Genomic DNA, 8,526 nt, shown 5'->3' with positions numbered 1-8,526 from the left:
ATTACTGAGACTTGATTTTTTCAATTCTAGGTTTATTTAATTATTTGATTTTAAATTCCCCAGCTGCTCCCATGGGATCTGAACTCACTCTGATTCTCATCTCTAATGTTTTAGAGTTTTGGCTGTGAATCTAGCAACTTAGGCACTGTGCTACCATACCTAACTTGAACTTGCTTACTAAATTTTAAGCAGTTTTTTTCTAACTCTTTCTAGTGAGGAAATTGTGACTCTTCAGTTGTGCAATTTAAAAATCAATCTTCAAATTTCCATGAATTGTTATGCCTTCTATGACCTGCTTATTGAATGCCCACTGACGGCAGTCCTAAACGTACAAGTGACAGCCTACAGCTTTACAGCTGTAAGTTTCCTGTCTTCCAAATGCATATTTCCCAGAAAGAATTAAATGATTCCGGATTGTTCAACCACATTGTGGCTGAACTGTATCTCACCTCCAAGTACCCATTGTGTAATTATTGTAATCATTGCTTAATAAAACTTAATTGGTCCCAAAGTTTTGAAATTTTCAATTGGCCTAGAATCAGTTTTTTTTTGGAGAAAGGAATTCAGGATTTCTGCTATGAAGAAGTATTGCCTGACATTATCTAGAATAGCCTAGACTTAAGTTTAAGGTCATCCCACTTTATTCTGGCTTTTTCTCCTTGGGCAATAGTTTCACTGCATCCGCACTATGAATTCCTTTCATCATTTTAAACAATTCCACCTTTACATCCCAAAATGGCTGAGTCATTTCAGACAAGGCAGTGGGATGACAGTGGGAGGAGGGGTTGGAGGGAGGGAGGAGAAGGAAGTACTGACAGGTACATCAGACTGGCTGTATGACAGCCAGCTAATCTGTTGCTACCCATCTTCCAGCCTTGACAATGTTAAACTTTATCCTTGTTCTTCTTTAGACTCTGACATCAAACTCTTCTTTATACTGTGACATTTGCTAAGATTTGAACATTTGTTTCATATGGTGTATTAGATAAACATCTGAAGTAGTTGCACAGCCTCACATTTGTGGTTGAGTTTCAGTCGACCAGCCAATGTAAACCTGCTGCACTTCTGTTTCCCAGTATATGCACAGTACTATTCTACATAATCTCTGATGCTGCATCAGCAATAAGGTCTGTGGTATAAGGTGTTTTAAAACAAGATTACCGTAAGAGAGAAACTAAGTTTATTCACTATATAAAAACAATGTAAATGTATTTTCTCTTGATGTGATATAAATATTTCCAGCAGCTCCCAAAGTACTACAGTTATTTCCCCAAATGTTACACATTTTTGCTGATTACCTGTTGAGCTGGAACCAAGTGAACTTGGCTGCACGATGCATATCCTAGCATTGTGAAACAACAGAAAGGCATTTTGGTGACTTAATGAGACACTTGTGCAATCATTAGCTTTAATCATAAATGCAGGCTAATAATTATAAAATAAAGAAAAATGTATTGGTAATGGTATTGGTTTATTATTGTCACTTGTACCGAGGTACAGTGAAAAACTTGTCTTGCATACGGTTCATACAGATCAATTCATTACACAGTGCATTGAGGTAGTACAGGGTAAAAACAATAACAGAATACAGAGTAAAGTGTCACAGCTACAGAGGAAGTGCAGTGCAGGCAGACAATAAGGTGTAAGGTCATAACAAGGTAGATTGTGAGGTCAAGGGTCCATCTCATGATATAAGGGAACCGTTCAATAATCTTATAACAGTGGGATAGAAGCTGTCCTTGAGCCTGTTGGTATGTGCCCTCAGACTCCTGTATCTTCTGCCTGATGGGAGAGGGGAGAAGAGAGAATGTCCCAGGTGGGTGGGTTCTGTGATTATGCTGGCTGCTTCACCAAGGCAGCAAGTAGAGAGAGTCCATGGAGGGGAAGCTGCTTTCCGTGATGTGCTGGGCTGTGTCCACAACTCTCTGCAGTTTCTTGCGGTCCCGGACGGAGCAGTTATCATACCAAGCCATGATGCATCCAGACAGGATGCTTTCTATGGTGCATTGATAGAAGTTGGTGAACGATAAAGGGGACATGCCAAATTTCTTTAGCCTCCTGAGGAAGTAGAGGCACTGGTGAGCTTTCTTGGCTGTGGTGTCTATGTGGTTGGACCAGGACAGGCTCCTGGTGATGTTCACTCTGAGGAACTTGAAGCTCTCAACCCTCTCGACCTCAGCACCATTGATGTAGACAGGTGCATGTACACTGCCCTCTTTCCTGAAGTCAATGACCAGCTCTTTTGTTTTGCTGACATTGAGGGAAAGATTGTTGGCATGACATCATTGTCACCATGCTCTCTATCTCCTTCCTGTACTCTGACTCATCGTTGTTTGAGATATGGCCCATTACACTGGTATCATCTTCAAACTCGTAGATGGAGTTAAAGTAGAATCTGACCACGTAGTCATCAGCCTAGTGGGGCACCAATGTTGAGAATAATCGTGCTGGAGGTGTTGCTGCCTATCCTCACTGATTGCGGTCTGTTGGTCAGAAAGTCAAGGATCCAGTTGCAGATGGAGGTGTTGAGTCCCAGGTCTCGGAGTCTGATGATGAGTTTGCTTGGAATTATAGTATTGAAGGCACAGCTGTAGTCAATAAACAATAGTCTAATGTAGGTGTCTTTACTGTCCAGATGCTATGTTATTCCGATTATGTTCCCAGTGGAAAATATTGCATGCTGGTTATATCATAATTCTGCCCATCACATTCATTATTGGTTACAAATGATGGACGTGTTGAAAAGAAGTGCATTTATTATTCAATAATCTATAGTTTATAATAAATACCTTGCCAGATTACATATCATATAATTTTTTTTTTCATTTTTTTTAAAAATACTGTCAGATTGCTTCATCCATGCTATCAAAATGCTTTGATTAGGTTAAGACTAATAGATTTATTAATTTATAGAGAAATAATTCCAAAGAAGCATGAAACATGCACCCAAAACATTTAGTAAAATACACAGCTGGTTTGAAATGAATGCTAAATCTTTAAAAGTCTATTCGAATTTCACTAAATTCTGCCTCTTATGAATGTTGTGGGGTTGTTTGGGGAGTTATTTGGATTTACTAATGTTTTTAAGGGTCAGATCAATGCATATCCACCCCGGTAAGTTCATTTAACATTTTTTTTGTCCGTGGTCCTGCAGATAGTATGAGAATTGGCACTCACTTCTCCTCAGAGGCATAGGTGATACTTCTGGCATGCTGCCTGCATCAACCTGCTCCTAGAGTAAGTGTGCTTGAAATGTGGCACAAAAAGATACACAGAGTAGGCAGTCAACCCAGACTGCCAAATGAGCAAATCTCTAAGGCTGGCCTCTAATTTCATTTGCACCCTAGCAGATTCACCAATTTTATGAGGGACTAATAAATATTCAAATGAGCTGACTAGGAAACCATCAGCCCAGACAACTGAGAGTACAAAATTGATTCCATTGTTGTAAAAACAGTACAACCCAACATGTGGAAATCCCACCACCCACCACCACTGAAATTTTTCTACATTTTGTGTTAATTAGTAAATTCGTAACAAACATGCTTCCTGTTTGAGATTGCTGTGGTTTCAATGAGGTTCTTCTTCCAGGCAGGATGAGAGTAGGGTGTGCCAACAAAATGACTTAGGTACTTATCTTTCCTGTTTTGAGACCTTATTATGCAGCTAGATTTTAGTATGTCAGCAAGACCCTATCTCCAATAACAAACACAGTCTGAATGGCTAATCACAGTAAAGATGTCATGGCCCTTGACAGATACTGAGGCAGGCCACAAAGAAGTTCTGGCTGTAAGAAATTTAAGTTACATGAAGCAAATGAAAGAATTTCTCCTTTTGGAAATACAGTATTGCAAAAATTTTATTGAGGTTTTCAAAATTACACTTGAAATAGACCAAATGGATCAAACAACATTGTGATGAAAAGTTCAAGGAACGGTACAGAGACGGATGAGTGTGGTGGAAAGTTGGCCCACAATACACATTGCTTTCCCCTTGCCCACAAAGTAAGTTATTTCTGAGAAGTTTGCCACTTCTATGCTGCGCGTCATGCTTTGAAATATCAGTTTGATTCAGTATGCTTTTTTTGAGCTGGGTTTTTCTTTTGATCTGAGCTAGACAGCAATGTGAATCACTCATGGAAAGCCTGGTCATAAAGGAGCTGGCCCTACCCTTCCTCTTCACCTTCCTCCTTCTGCTCAGCTAATTGTCTTACAGGCATTGGGAAGAGCCATGACTTCGAGATGATGATATTGTGCCACCGTCAACTTGACTCCCACTTGGTCAGTCCTGCAGGATTCCTACAGAGTGATCCAGGCAATGAAATCATTGTTTCAACATTCCAAGGATTTGCTCAATCACACTTCATTTGACAGCATTATTTCTGTTGGATGCATGTTTCTGAAGTGTGGTTTATGTACAGGAGTTGTGAGACTTGCTGTCAGCATATTGCCTTTATCACCCTGTAGCCACCCTTTAGTTGGTAGCAGCTTCTTAAATGCACTGGACTCCGAATAATAAGAACAAAAGAAATAGATACAGGAGTGTCCGCTTTGACATTCATCAAGATCATGGCTGATCTTCCACCCCAATACCATTTTCCAGAAGTATCCTAACATCCCTCAATTCCATTAATATAAATCTCTGCATTCTGTGACTAAGCCCCACAGTCCCCCTGGATACAGAATAAAAAAGAATCACCACCTTGAGTGAAAAAATTTCTCCTCATCCCAATTCTAAAGGGTCTACCCCACATTGTGATACTGCGACATCTGGTTCTAGACCTCTCAGTCAAGGGAAACATCCTCCCTGCATTCAGCCTGTAAACCCATGTAATCATTTTGTGTTTCAATGTCACCTCCTCTCCTTGCAGTACCTCTCTAATTACAACCTGGTATCCTGAGAAAGGTTCGTCACTCCCACTCTTTGCTTTATGTCTGTTAAACAATTTTTAGTCCAGTTAAGCAAATTATCCCCAAATCCATATTCTGAAAATCCAAATATACCACATTCACTGGTTCCTCCTTATCAATTCTATTAGTCTCATTCTCAGAGAACTTCAGTAGATTGGTCAAACATGATTTCTCTTTCAAGGTGCTCTGTTATTCGATCTTAACCATTCCAGCAGTTTCCTACTACTGACATTAGGCCAACAGGTCAGTAATTTTCTCTATCCCTCCTTTCTTAAATAGTGTGGTCATGTTTACCCCCTCCAATCCACAGGAATCTGGGATGTATATCATTGGGACTCATTGGGATTTATCAACTTTCAAGGTTACAATTTTCTCTAGTACTATTCTTTGACTAATAGTTATTTTCTTCAGTTTCTCATTCTCTCTAGGTCCCTGGTTCTCTAATATTTCTGGAAGTTTTATTTGTCCTCTTCTACCAATGAAAACATTATGACTGCTGCCAATATGCCAGGCGGTGACCTGCCCATTGTGACAAAGGAGATGGACTTCAAGGGCATGGAATCACTTTCTTAGAAGTGACATGGGTACCCGGAAAAATACTTGCAGGTTGCACCGTAGGTAAACCTGCCATCCTTGTAAAGTCACATACTCACTCTATTGGCTATCTTCTGGATAGAGGGAATAAAGTATAACCAGTTCTCCTTGAACACTTCCACATAACCTCACTTACACAATGGCACATAGCAATTATAATATGCTGCAAATATTTCCAGCGTCAGCCTGGAAGGATTCATATTAATGGTCATGGTCACCTTGACGTTGCAGTTCTCCTCTGAGAATGTTGTAGTGGTTGGAGCAGATAGAACATGTTCTTACTGAAGTGCAGATACCTCGAAAAGATTTTGATGAGAGAATTTCTCCCTACATATCATGGGAGCATATGACCCCTTCTAAAAGCCCTTTTCCCACTTCTGAAGCTTCCTTTTCCACAGTTTCCCTGCTCTGTTGCCTTCCATTGAATCTCCCAGTCAAACTGTACTCCAACTACTATTCCTGTTCCTCCTTTTAATGCACCAAAGTCTAGGTGCAGTAGGCTTGTGCATAAGCCTTGAAGTCAATACAAAGTCCTTTGGCAATTGCCACACCTTGTAGATTTTACCAATCTTAAGTGTAGAAAATATTCTGACAATCATAGTAACAGCAAGCAATAATCAAAGAGCTGGTTAACTGAAAGGTGTTAAATGTCCCTTTATATAACATTATTTGGGGTCCTTCCTGAAGGTTAAAATGTGTTAGCTGGAGTGTTGAGCTCCAAAGTAGCAATGATGGTGCTAAACCAATATTGTCCACAGATCATTGCCACAATATGCCTTTGCATACTTGCAGCAGTTGTTAGCTGCACGCTTGTTAATGTTTCCAACAATAAAGCATGTGATGAGGCTCACACCACAAATATAATCAATGGCAATTCTGAACTGAATCATCACACATTGTGCTAAAAATCTTTGCAGTACAGTTATGTTTAAAAACATGCATATGAAATAGCTGACTTTTACATTTTGCTGAAGTGACCACAACTGACTCATTGGAGTGACTATGAATCTAATTAGTTACATGCAAAATTTTGGCTGAAAAAGCAATCATTTTTTTTCTTCAGCACAGTAGCCAGCATGAACCAGAACATGATATTCCAAAGGCTTGATTATCTTTGTTGAGGCTAAATAACCTCAGTAGAAAGGATGACCAAGAGATTTACTGTTGTCAATTCTGAGTACTTGTGTTTGAGTTTGATTATTCCCAATAAATTTTCATGAATTGCTTTTTCTCCTTGAATATTAGACCAAGAAAAAATTCCCAAAATACCAATTTGACAAATCTGTTGGGGTTCTGAGGTTGTTAACTAGTGAACAGGTGAAAACAACTCTGATTTCTTTTCATAAGTCCTCTTTGGCTCTGTTCAATCCCGTTATTATTTTAAAAGAGCCCTGCCACTACTTTTTTTTAATAATAAATTCCAGGATTTTCCCTACTTCTGATCTTGAAATAAAATAACAGAAAATGCTGGAAATACTCAGCAGGTCAAGCAGCATCTGTCAAAGGAGAAGCAGAGTGAATGTCTCAGGTTAAAGATCCTTTATCAGAACTGGGGAAGTGAGAACACAAGTTAGTTTTAGGTTGAGGAGAAAGTGGGGATTGACAGTAATCCACTGGTTTCAAGGTGTCTGGTTGATAGATGGGATTTTGCATCCTTCCAATAAAAAGATAGCTCACCATCCAATCAGAAACTAGGAATCTGTTTAAATAATTTGCTAAATGTTGCTAACTTTAATTTAGCAGCTCAGTTTCTAAGATGAAAAAAACACGTTAAATGGAAGACATGCACCCACTGGTGGCCAGGAAAAGGTATTTATTCTAAGTCTATGTACTCATGGGATTCGTGATTGGCATAGTCCCCGTGATAGTGCATTGAAATAGGGTACTGCTTTAACATGAGAATTCAGGCATCATATTTAGGAAACAGACTGGATGGGTGATATAATCAAACTGCACATTTTTTGCTTTGGTCATAAGCTCCCAAGTAACTTCATTGCTTCTCTTTTCAATCTGTTTAAAATGCAACTTATTGCAAAAAATAAACCACTGGAAAAAAATCACTGAGTCCACGGATGCTGCTTGACCCCTTGAGTTCTTCCAGCATTCTGTTTGTCATTCCATATTCCAGCATCTAGTCTATTTTAGAACATAGAACATAGAAAAACTACAGCACAATTCAGGCCCTTCAGCCCACAAAGCTGTGCCAAACTTTTCCCTACCCTAGAAATTACTAGGCTTACCCATAGCCCTCTATTTTACTCAGCTCCATGTACCTACCTAACAGTCTCTTGAAAGACCCTATTGTATCCGCCTCCACCACCGTTTCCGGCAGCCCATTCCACCCACCCACCACTCTCTGAGTAAAAAACTTACCCCTGACATTTCCTCTATATCTACTCCCCAGCACCTTAAACCTATGTCCTCTTGTGGCCACCAATTCAGCCCTGGGGAAAAGCCTCTGACTATCTACGCTATCAATACCTCTCATTATCTTATACACCTCTATCAGTTCCCCCCCCTCATCCTCCGTCTCTCCAAGGAGAAAAGGCCGAGTTCCCTCAACCTGCTTTCATAAGGCATGCTCTGCATTCCAGGCAGCGTCCTTGTAAATGTCCTCTGCACCCTCTCTATGGCTTCCACATTTTTCCTGTAGTGAGGCAACCAGAACTGAGCACATTACTCCAAATGGGGTCTGACCAGGGACCTATATAGCTGCAACAATACCTCTCGCCTCCTAAATTCAATTCCCCCATTGATGAAGGACAATACACCATATGCCTTCTTAACCATAGAGTCAACCTGTGCAGCTGCTTTGAGCATCCTATGGACTCGGACCCCAAGATCCCTCTGATCCTTCACACTGCCAAGAGTCCTACCATTAATACTATATTCCGCCAACATATTTGACCTACAAAAATGAACCACTTCACACTTATCTGGGTTGAACTGCATCTGCCACTTCTCAGCCCAACTTTGCATCCTATCTATGTCCCTCTTTAACCTCTGACAGCCCTCCAAACTA

Source organism: Pristis pectinata, chromosome 6 (assembly GCF_009764475.1).
Source record: "Pristis pectinata isolate sPriPec2 chromosome 6, sPriPec2.1.pri, whole genome shotgun sequence".
NCBI classification, from domain to species: Eukaryota; Metazoa; Chordata; class Chondrichthyes; order Rhinopristiformes; family Pristidae; genus Pristis; species Pristis pectinata.
The sequence above is the reverse complement of the archived record's forward strand: the minus strand, read 5'-3'. Positions refer to the sequence as shown.